We start from the raw sequence: 12981 nt of genomic DNA on the forward strand, positions 1-12981 counted from the left end.
AACAACTAGAAATGCTGTTAAAGGCAGGGATGGACAAAGATTCTCTATTCTGGCTCCTTCTGCTGTTTTCTTTGCAAATACTTAAAAGAAGAAACATTGCAGTTGAGAAAGAAGTTCCTTCACTCTCTCCTCTATTTGTCTCACCTCCCCTAAAAATAGAACTTAGTGACCTTCAATCTAACTCCTTTTCAAGACCATTTATTGAATAATAAGAATGTTCTGGCCTGAGATGCAGTATAACTGACGGTATATTTTTTTGTTCGCAGAGTCAATGTTTACTGCAGAGGCTGACATATTGAAAAAGAGGAGCTGAAATGGAAACTCTGACATCGCTTTAGCTGCAGGCCTGCTGCCTTCACTGGGGAGAAAAATATTAGCCTTTGTCTAACTTACCTTTTCCATAAGGTGTAAAAAGCACCCTACACAAAGGGAGAATATGAAACCCAGAGCTCGTCTGATTGCGTGCATGTTATTCATATACACGCCTCTTCTTGCGAACTGGCACTGGGTGAGCGCGCTGATTCTAACCATATGGTTGCAGGCAGAAGTGCACTAAGGGGTTTCCTCTAGGGTGCCCACAAAGTGTCCTGCTGGCTCCCCAGGCCGCAGAAGAAAATGAAAAATGTGAGTTCTCCCATTATGAGATTTCATCCAGATGCTCACGAGGTTAGATATTAAATAATGAACCTTGGACTTTAGATTATTATTTTCCAACTCTGCAGACTATATGCATTTCTCCACTGGGTGGCGCTCAAAGGCCATAATACTGAAGCCAGCTCAGAACGGAAATTGAAAATCTAATTTAAAAAATATCAATTAGGAGTGGATTAATTCAGAACTACTACTCTTTTAATCATATTATCACTTTATAGTGTTGAATTCCATTCAGATTGTTACTTGTACTGACGGCTGAGTGGTTGAAAATAATTCTGCATTATAGAGAACATGTAGAAACTTGAGATACACAGTTTTGTGACTAGGACATATTTTCTGAATAATTATCAAGAATAAAATATTTTCTCCAAAGTATAGGTACTGGATCTTCCAACTGTCATGATAACTTTTTTACAATCATGTCTTTCTTTTACAGCTTTTAAGAGTTTCTTTCCACATATATATATATATATATTTGATATATTTTACATATTTTTTATACTTATTATACATATATTATATATCATGTATATCATATATACATGACATATATTCTCACCCAGGGCCACACTAGTCAGGCAAAGGCTTTACCAGTGAGCCATATTCCTAGCCCCTTTACCTGTCTTTTAAAATTCCACAAAAAACATAATTTCACTTAACAGTATTCCTTGATTATGACCCAATAGTAACCACTCCTACAACTGTATTGATTGTTGCTGGAACTGGAATTTGAGGACTATATGGGACATTCATTTCATGTAATAATGTTCAACTATTTAGCGCTACACGGTCCACAGATGATAAATAGGAAATCTCACAGAGATTTAGATTCCAATGGGCTATGCTCAAGGTTCCTATGTGCCTTGAGTTTTAAACTGCCAAGTTGTTGCTTTCTTCTTTCTTCTAGCATTACGTTTGGTTTTGTTCTGCACATTGGCATGTACAAACCCTACTTCAGGACTTTCCTGGTGAACAATTCAGAAGTAACACAACTCAAACACATGGAGCACACACCAGGGCCAAACTCTCCTACCAACTCTAAGACCTAGTTAGAGGTCCCTGCCTCTAACATACACATTCTAATCACTGATTAGAGAAATATATAGGCAAAATTGTGAAATAGATGATATTATTTTTTATTTATAATCATCTCCTCTTTCCCTGACCTTATCTCTATATCATATGTTATATAGTTGAGAAAAGAAAAACACAGCTGTTAATTAGGCTTGAGTTAGAATAATTATAGATTATTTGATCTTGGACAATTTACTTAATATCTCCATATTTCCAATGCTTAATTGGAAAATTGGAATAATAGTCCCTAAAAATAGAGATGGTTTTGAGTATCAAGTAGGCTCAAACATAAAGCACTTATTGGTTAGGCCTGTGGTGACTTCTCAATAAATAGTTAGCTGTTGTTAGGGTAAACATGATAAAATCTAACCAGGCCTGGTGATGAATGCTTGTAATCCTAGCTACTTGGGAGGCTGAGGCAGGAGGGTGGCAAGTTTGAGGCCAGCCTCAGCAATTTAGTGACACCCTGCCTCAAAATAAAAGGGATGGGGATGTAGCTTAATGACAGGACTCTTGTCTAGCATGCATGAAACCCTAGGTTTAATCCCTAGTACCACACTTACCACATGTACCTTTCCGCATTCACACATGGGTGGGGATAATCATTCACTTCCAACAAATATTTACTTATTGAACAGTTAGTATGTAACAGGATTTATTTATCTATTTATGTTTTGCAGTACTGGTACAGAGAATTGAGCCAGGATGCTTTACCAAATGAGCTACGTTCCCAGTTTTCAGCCCTCTTAATTTTAAATTTTGAAACAGGGTTTCATTAAGGTGGCCTTGAACTTGGGATCCGCCTACCTCAGACCAGGAGTAGCTGGATGTACAGATGTGAGCCACTGGGCTTACTACAGTAATTGTTTTTGATGAAAATATTCTAGTAATGAAATACAGAGATATGGAACTTATTCTCAGAAAGATTATAGTTCTGCAAGACAGACAAACATCAAAATTAATTTTTGATTATAACTGTAATAAGCACTGTGAAGAAAAATTAGTTAGGGAAAGCCCAGGTGTCAGCAGAAGTCACAAAATTAAATTAAAAAGAAATACTGATCTGCATATATTTTACCATGCTTTCTGTAAGAGCTGACAACTACCTCACTACCATGCTGCTTCTCCTGGACTTCTTTTCTGAGAGCCACTCCTTGCTCTAATATCACATTCCTGTTAAAATCTCAATTCCTCTACAATCTTAATGCCTTCAATATTTTTCTCCTCTCTGCCTTTTATAGGTCAAGATGATTACTTAGTCCTTTGCCCTTAATTCTCCACTGAACATCACCAATAGTGCAGCACCATCCAGAAAACAGTTAAAAGTTGAAAACTTAGATATCCTTTTATTAAAAGTCATTTGTCTATTTTGACCAAACACAGAATGTCTTATTTAGCAGAAGACAGAAAAAGCCAAGTGACTCTGAATCCGTCATATGATTTTTCAGAAGAGTATCGGTCAGAAGACTTTTTGTGTTTGCTTCTATTGTTATAGCTTTTAAAAATGTTTTCTTATGCATTCATGGTTTCTGTTCTGTGGATAGAAGTTTTGTGGACCTAAGCTAGACTGGATGATGAAAAAAACTTTCTTGAGGGAGTAATATTTAAGCTTAGAATTAAAGGACATGAAATAAACTGGAGGAGTCAAAACAGGAAGAGCAACTAAAGACGCTGCCCAAGATTTTTATTTAGTAGTCTCCACTTTTTCTGACCCTGGTCATATTGATAAAACGTTAAATAGAATTTCTTGGTAGCTCAAATTCACTTCTCAAGTACTCTCCTTGGGAAAGCACCGGAAGTTCTAGGATCTGAGAGCTGAGTTAAGGCTGTGGTCCTGAGGAGAGGCTTCTGGGAGCAGGTGTGATTTGAGCTGAACCCTGAAGGAAGGGAGGGCACAGATAATGAGAGTCTGAAAGGACAGGAGGAGCCAGGGGGTGGAATGGAGCCGGAGGCTGACTGTGGTGCTCATGGAAGAGTCAAATTTGGTGAAGTAGAAGGAAGTTGAAGTGATTCTTCTGGAAAAGTAAGCAAACACCTAATTGAGGAGGGTTTTGTATGTTTTCTAAGTAGAGCTTTTGAGTAAAGGGGCCATGTGCAAAAATCAATGCTGTAGGAAGCTGACATGGGCTAATAATTGTACTAATCAGGACTTCATTCCCCAGGAAAATTTTCGTACCAGGAGACAATAATGCAGAGTTATTAGCCTGCTGGAACTGGATTTAGAGACATTTTAATTTGTCCTTTGGTTTTGCTTCTTTCTAGCCTTGTCAGAGCTGGTAGTGCTTGGGGGTGGCTTACTTTCTTTCTCAGGTATTGTGACTGCACAACAAAATACTTAGAAATTCAGTATCTAAAAGGAATGGCCATTTTCTCAAAATTTTGCCATTTTTGCTAGTTTCAACAGATGTATCTTGTCTCTGCTCCACTTAGCATCAGTCGACTGGGGTGGCTCAAAGATAGGAACAGGAGTCAGCAGAAGACAAACATTCACAGGTCTGGCCCATGGTGCTGGCTGAGCCTGTAATCGAGGCTGGTGGCTGAAACACTGCTGTGTGGCCTCTCCAGGTGCTGCGGCTATCTTACAATGTGGTGGTGGGTTCTAAGACTCGAGAGACTCGGCAGAAGCTGTATGACATTTTCTAAACTGCCCTCAGAAGTTTCAGTGTCTGTTTTGCCACATTTTATTCATCAGGATTAGACCAGGTTCAAGAGTGAGGGGGCGAAAAAAATCCTATAAGCTTCTAATGGGTTGTTTCAAGGTAGCAGAAGAGCACTAGGCATTACAGACGTTGCTTTGACCGAGTATGAAGAATACAGTGTGCCACATCATCTTTATGCCTCAGTTTATAAGTAGAAAGATGACTTTATTTAAAGGCACTGGACTCTGTAGACAAGGAAATAGATATGTTCCTTAATGTTATGTGTACAACATTGCCTTTGACAAGTTTTGCTCATTCCAAGAAGTTTTCTTGTGTGTGTATATGTGTAAGAATTTCCCCCAATATTTATCCATCAATGATTTGATGAATGATGAGGTTTATATTTGCCTGTTAGTAGTGGAGGCATCTCAGAGGAAAGTTGACCTTGAAATGTTAATGTCCACATCACTTTAGTCCTCCAAAGTTCTGGCTTCTTCTTCATTATATAACTCTGATTAAGGGAAAAGAACTATTTTGCACTTTGTCTAACGAATTAACACACTTAAGAAAGACAGTTGGACTCTGGACTCAAGGGATTGACATTTGCTAATAGTAGAGGTGAGGTAGGAAAGAGGGTGGTTTCAGGCAGGAGCAGAGGAAGGGAGCCGTCAAGAAAAGTTAAGGCTAAGAAAGAACATTCGCCTTATTAAGAATTTAATTTTTCATAGGTGTTTGGTTTTTAACTTTTTTCCTATGTTATAATTTGATTCCTTTCAATAACATCTTAACTGGTCAATTCTAATACGACATATGTATGTGAGTGTCTTGGTGATGGTTTGTGTGAAATCAAGGAATGGATCAGCATGGCATCCAGTGATATCGGTTTCTAGAAAGTGAACAGAATGACCTTATTGCCCAACTCCCGTATGACAGAACCAGCTGAAAGTAGAAGCTGGTGGTAGCATTTACATTAAGTATGCAAAGTATACAGCACAGTAACTAGTATCTAGTAAACAGTCACTAGTGGTAGCCATTATTACAGTCAGTAGTAAAGGAAGAACCCCTGTGTGATGTTTTGCTTTAACCAAATAGGACTCTAAGGTTGACATTGATAAGTTAATTGCTATTTCTTATGAAAGTGGTCATTTAGATGGTTTATAGTGAATACCCATGATAATAATGATCTAGCCTGGCAGAAAATTATTTTTTGACAGATTTTCCTTTTGGTGCCTCTCAAATTACATCAAATAAATTTGTTTACTAAGATTATTTGCAAAGTGGTCTCCACTAAATTGGACAAAATTTAATAATAATAATAATACAACTTTAAAACAAACCTAAAAAATTCCTGAAAAATTCAGTTTAACTTTTTTTCTCCTTATGGTTTCATGATTCTCTAGGGTAGGAAAATTCATGAATTTGATGAAAATTTTTGATTTAAACAATAATATTTTAACTACTTCAATAATAATCACATATGACAATTGGTGAGTAAATTGAATCAACATGAATAATAATTTTTATAATAGAGTATTCTGACAAGTAAGAAATTTTAATTTTAATGTATTTCCAATCATCTATTTTTCCCTCAAACTTTCTGTGTCCGTTTAACAAAATTTTGCCAATCTCAAGATCATGAAGATATTCACCTCTTTTTCTCTGAGTAAGATTTTTCATTTTCTATAATATTATGAACTAGCATTACTCTAGGTGAAGATTTAATAAATGATAATTGACAATAATGGGCATTATGAATATCTGTATTCTCCACAGACATAAAAACAAAAGAAGAAAATTATTTTATAAAATGTATCTATTTTCCCCCCTCAGATATGGGGACATAGAAAGTAGTCACAAATATTTCCTTGCAATTGGATTTCAAATTTTTGTTTTAGCTAAGTGTCACTGAAGCAGAATTCACTTGGTGTTTGTTGTGTCAGCAAGTAAATAGTTTTGTGAAGCAACCTGTTTATTTGGTTGTAAGAGAATGTGTTTTTATGGGTCTTGGTTATACCCCTCAACATTCTGCACCTACTTATTTGAAAATGCTTGTTTTATGGATCAAAAATTCCTGACCTACTGTTAGTGGAACACATACTTTCTTTTTAGTTTTACCCACTTCAGATGGGCTTTCAGTCTTACCCCAATTCTCTTGGTAAGGAAAAATGATGTACTGAACAAAGTAAAATGTTTAATCAGTAAACTTCATGCTTTATAAAGTTTAGGACTTGTCTAAGTGCTCGGAGTTCTTGAGTTATTTTAATAAGTTCTTCACATCTACTCTGTTAAATTGTGACAGATTTTTTTTTTTTTTTCTGTACCTACTTGATGTATAAAAGAGTTATCACTTTGGGCTCTACCTTGAAAGTTCTGAGTTCATTTTGATATCATCTAAATGATCTCTGTTGTCTTCATTCTCCATGAACTCTCATTCTAATGATAGGTAAAATATGAAAATGGAATATACATATGGCATAGCTCTCCTAATATTTGGGGAAAAGATGTTTTATCATTGACAACATGACCTTTTAGTAGTCAGCAATTAGTGTTCTGATCTCACTGACTTTTCCTCACCCCAAATATATGTGTGATATGATTTTGTTTTTTGATGGATGTAATTTTTCAGCATTCTTGAAAAATATATATTAATTTTGTCACTTGATAGCATTTATTCTGGTATGCTTTCTCATAAGATATAAAAACTATATAGAGGACAGATATTGCAGTTGTGTGGATTTGTTGCTGCTTGAAGATCTGTATAAAGGACACTGGTTACTTAATTTGTGAACACCTTAAGAGACGTCTGTATTAGTTAGCTTTCTTTCGTCGGACAAAATACCTTAAAAAATCAACTTAAATAAACAGAAAATTTATGTCAGTTCATTGTTGCAGTAGTTTTAGTCCATGGTCACTTGACCTTATCATTTTGAGCCTGTAATGAGACCAAATATCATGATGGGAAATGTGGTAAACCAAAGCTGCTCATATCACAATGGCCAGAGAGAAAGAACGGGCTGGAGTTCCCACATACCCATCAAGAGAATTCCCCCAATGATGTAATTTCCTTCCAGTGGGCCCCAGCTTCTAATGTGCCCCAGCTTCCCAATAGTGCCACCCTGGGGATCAAACCTTCAACATGTGTCTTTGGAGGACAGTACCAATCTAAACTTCAACAATGTGTTTTGTTAACACTCTTGACCACATTATCATCAATACTAGTAGCCCCTCTCAATATATTGATATCAAGTATCCCTTTCAATTATCCTTGTCTCTGAACCATGCCTTACTGTGTCATTTATTATATCTCATCACCCCCAATCGAAATTCTTTTACTTCATCTGAGATTGCAAATCCACTGAACCCATCAATTTTTTCTTATGCATCTGCTCATCATGACTTTATGCCCTAATTTTACAATTTTTATTTTATAATCCATAATTAGAATCATTCTCTACCACTATTGTCTAATTCTATTGTTGCTGTGTTCTGAATGTGTATCCCCCAAAACTGGCATGTTAAAACTTGATCCCCAGTATAATGGTACCTAGAGGTGGGACCTTGGGAGCTGGTTAGGTTAGGAGGGCTCCTCTTTCATGAACAGAATTAGTGTTCTTATTAAAGAGGTGCCAGGGAACTTGTTCACCTTTTCTTTTGACATGTTACTGCACATAGAAGGTACTGTTTATAAGAAGTGGCCTTTATCATACGTTGAGTCTTTTGGCACTTTAATCTTGGACTTAAGAGCCCCAGAACTATAAGCAATAAATTCCCATTATTTATACATTGTGCAGTCTATAGTATTTTGTTATAGCAGCCTGAACATACTATGGCAATAGCCTATAATCATTGTGGGAACGAAGGAAAAAATAACATAATCCAAGTGGTTCAAAAAAAGGGTAAGAAGTAGTTTCATATGTACGTATCTGGGGGAAGAGTGTCCAGGCAGAAGGCATTGAGTTCTGACTTAAGTAGACTGGCTTTACAGATGTGCAACCTGAGCTGTTCATAAGACCCTGTGCACAAGACCCTCATCATTTTCAAATTCATAATACATTTTGAACAAGGGGCTTTACATTTTATTTTGCACTAGGTCCCACATCTCACATTGCCTTAAGGCACTGTACTAGAATAGCATTGATCAGAGGGGAGTGAGCAAGGAAGAGTAGTTGGTATCAGGGATGACATGGGACGATGTGTCTTATATAACTTGAATGACCTGAATAATGTTTAAACAGGATCACTCTAACTGCTGTGTTGAAAATAGAATGAAAAGATCAAAGGTGGAAATAAGGGTGATTGGTTTCAGGAGAACTATTGAAGTAAAATCTCAGCAGTACTTGATGGTGGGGGGTAACATCTGGTCTTAAATTTAGAATTCCATTGTGTCATCCTGTTTTAAATTAAAGACTTGCAACATTGAGTGCATTTAGATGACAGTTAAAGGACAAAAGGGAGAAAGCCTTCTTATGAAGGGGTATTCGCTGGGGGGTGCAGGACCTATAAGAGCATTGTCTCATGCCTACTTATGATCTGGGGTCTAAAAGTCTCATGGATATTTTCGAAAATGCCTAATAGAGTATGTGAAGTTACTATGATCATTATTATAGTCAGGAGAATGAACTATATGATCTGTAAAGGCTCTTTTTAATGCTTATTTTCTTTAATTTATACATTGTCTTTTGACATTTCATACTATCTTAAATCTGATTTCATCTTACCCTGGTCCCAGACAGGCTGGGTTTATTTCTAATTCACTATTAATTTTGAGGGTGGTGGAGTTGTCACAGGCTTTGTATTTTAAATATTTCATCCTTTAAAATCAAATGAGATAACGTATATGAAAATGTTTTGGAAAGTCCAAATCATTCTATAAACACAAAGGATTAAGTAGTATATTAGGAAGGTTGTAGTTTAAATCTGTTTGAAAGCTTACATTTCCCAACAATTTGAGAAAACTATATACTCTTTTACTATAGCTAAATCATAGAACTTGCTTTCATTTTATAAAATTAAATTTTTGGAGAAGGATTAACTAGCAATTTTCTACATAGTGTAAAGATTGTTCTTCTGATATTGGCACTTGTAGGCTGTTTAGAATTTTCCTGCCAAATGTGCAGTTTCTTGTATTTTTTTAAAGTTGGTGGGAGAGAATTACTTTTCTGTACTCCTACTTGTTTCCAACTTTAGATTTCAATTTACAAGCATGAAAATAAGACCCCCCCCCCACCTAAAATGTTAACTTTAAGTACTTATTCACTGGATAAGTTGTTGGCAATTACAATGTTGGCAACAAAATCCTCTGGGTACTTATGAGCCAGACAGTGATGTCATTGTAAATATACTTCTTTAGGAAGATGGTGATCTTTGCAAAGGTTAAGTCTTCCATCACTGTTCTTGAGCCCAGCCTCAAACATCAAGTATCAACTCTTATCCAGACCTTGCTTGCCGCCCTCCCTGCATTCTCTGACCAGGTCACACCCTCTTGCTGAGCTCCACTCTTCCTCCAGGGAATTCTTCATGATTGGATTGATGTGTTTTTTGCTTATTTGCTGGCTCCCTCATAGGTTCCCAACTTAACTGGAATGGGATCCACGCCTGTTTGTTCTCTCACTTCTGTCGCATGACTTGGCAACAAAGAAGGAACTCCAAATGTGTTCATTAAACAATTAACACTAGGGTGCCTGCTTCAAGAGGGACTATTGTACTATTTTTTTTTTATTAAGATAATAAGTGGAAAATATCAATAGCCATGGGATAAATAGTGTTAAAGCTGAAAATTTTACCTTTTTAAAAATAAAATATAACTTTACGGTTATCTACTTTACTGATTCAATTAATCAGGATAGATTAGCTGTTCTAAAAATTTGCCTTCCACGTGGTAACAGATATCTTGTGAGATCAGTGAGAGCCAATGCTGCAGAAAGTTACTCAGAGAAGGCAGTGGACTGAGGTTCCACTATGTTGGGACACACCACCTTGAAGCATGCTTCTCTCTATGTCTGTCTGTCTGTCTGACTGTCTCTCCCTCCTGGTGTCTGTGTCCTAATGTTGCAAAGCATACCACAGTAACAGAGAAAAAAGAGGGCACTAGGAATTCACACCATTCTCTAAAGCTCTGGACCACAATTAACAAGTGCCTCTTGTGCTTTTGGCCATTTGGTCAATACTTCTCACATAGCTCTGCATAAAGGCAGGGTTCTTGAAAGTCTGTGTTCAAAGAAAAAGGAAGCAGAGAAGAAAGAGTGAGAGCTAAAAAACAATTCCTGCTAAGTAAAATGTCTATACTATAACATTTATTTCAGGTGCTTGAATAAGCAGTTATATTTGTGATATGCAGTAAGGAGGAAGTACATTTTTCTATAAGTAGACCTTGAACTCAGAAAATCATGTACAAGTCCAAGTGTCTCAAATTAATTTTATTAATGGAGGTCCAACCACCATCTGACAGTAAAATTGCTAAATTATTTCAAATCTATCTTTGTTTCTTCTTTCCTTCTCTCCCTTTTTCCTTTTGTCTTCTTCTCTTTCCCTCTCTCTCTCATACATGCAATAAACTAGTCAGTTAACATTTATAAATATAAATGCATCATAGATTATGCTGTTTTAGATATTAGGTATTCCCCAAACTCTCATGTGTGAGATAATGCAAGAAAGTGTATAGGTGAAATGATTTGGTTGCAAGAGTCTTAACCTAATCAATGCATTAATCCCCTGATAGGGATTAACTGGGTGCTTTTAACTGTAGGCAGGTAGGATGTGACTAGAGGAGGTGGGTCACTGGGGCCGTGATATGGGGGTATACATTTTGTCCCTGGAGCGTGGAGTGCTGTCTCTGTCTGTCTGTCTGTCTCTCTGTCTCCTGCTATCCTTGACCACACTCTTCCTCTATGATATTCTGCCACATCTTGGATGCAGAGCCATGTAATTTGCCATCTGTGGACTGAGACCTCTGAAATTGTAAGCCCCAACATAAACTTTTCCTCCTCTAAATTGTTCTTGTCAAGTATTTTAGTCACAGCAGCCAAAAAAAAAAAAAAAAAAAAAAAAAACTGACTGAAAGAAATTATTAGATTATTTTATGATTTTATTCTTTAATAAATTTTACAGGTTAAAAATTTGACAAATGTATACAAATATGAACTAAAAATAGTTAATAATATTATTCAATTACTTTGTTCATGAAAAATATTTAAAGTAGAGCATAGTAATGGTCACAGTGGAGCCTGTACTGGGCTGTGGGAACGAAGGGACAGTTGTAATCAAAGTCCCATGCTATGGGAACTTAAGTAACTATTCATGAAAGTGGGAACACAGATCTTTATCAAGAGCCTTGCACTGAGTCTACACAATTAGTTTTGACATTTTAACTAATTTAAGAGCTTACTAACTACTTATTTTTCAATTTAGTCAAATAAGTGACTAATAACAAGTGTGTTTAGCCAAAGTAGTTAGTACAACTAAGCGAGTAGTCAAATTGATAAAACATATAGTTGTAGCCTCAAATCATATTCAAAAGATTCTGACAGAACTAAATGTGACCAAAAATTGTTTTGGGTTGAATCCCTGACCCCATTTTCAGTGTAATTGTTAGAAACCTATACACCCTGGATTGACTTCAGGGATGGCTTACCGAATCAGACAGACAGATTTAGCCACAACTGCTTCCTCCAGAGGTCCACACACAGACTAGGCACAAAAACCATATTAAATCCTTTTCACATAAAACCAAAAGTTGAAACCAAATATAAATATGTGAACAAGTACATTTGTGTTATAGTAATACTGATTTCAGGAAACCTAGTTTAGCTCCCTATATCATTCTAATTCAACTCCTACCATCTTAAGCAGAGGAGGAGAGTGTTAACAAATTATAGCATGTGATGCCAAGTTAATCTTGTCAATCTTTTTTTTTATCAGATTCTTCTCAGTTATATATGACAGTAAAATACACTTCGATAAAATTATACAACCATGGAATGTATCTTATTCTAATTAGGACCCTATTCTTGTGGGTAAGCATGATGTGGGATCCACTAAAGTATTTTCATTTGTGCAGATGGGAAAATTATGTCAGATTTATTCAACTGTCTTTCCTATTTCTAAATCCCACTTCCTTTTGTTTCCCTTTGTCTGATCTACTGAACTTTTCTTCTTCTCCTTCCCCCTCCTTTATTGTGGTTTAGCTTCCACATATGAGCAAAAACATTCAACATTTTTTGGAATTGGTTTATTTCACTTAGCATTTAGCATGAGTGTATTCTCCAGATCCATCATCTTATTGGCAAATGTCATAAAGTCATTCTTCTTTAAGGCTGATTAATATTTGATTGTGTATATATACCACAATTTCTTTATTCATTCATCTGTTGATGGCATCTACATTGGCTCCATAGGTTGGCTATTGTGAATTAAGTTGCTATAAATGTTGATGTGGCTGTGTCACTATAGCATGCTGATTTTAAATCCTTTAGAAATATGGCAAGGAGTGAAATAACTGGGTCAATGGTGGTTCCATTCCTAATTTTTTGAGGAATCTCCATATGCTTTCCAGAGGGTTGCACCAATTTTCAGTTCCACCAAAAATGAATGAGTGTTCTCTTTCCTCACATTCTTG

The sequence above is a fragment of the Sciurus vulgaris genome (genome assembly GCF_902686455.1).
Source record: "Sciurus vulgaris genome assembly, chromosome: 5".
Classification (NCBI taxonomy): Eukaryota; Metazoa; Chordata; class Mammalia; order Rodentia; family Sciuridae; genus Sciurus; species Sciurus vulgaris.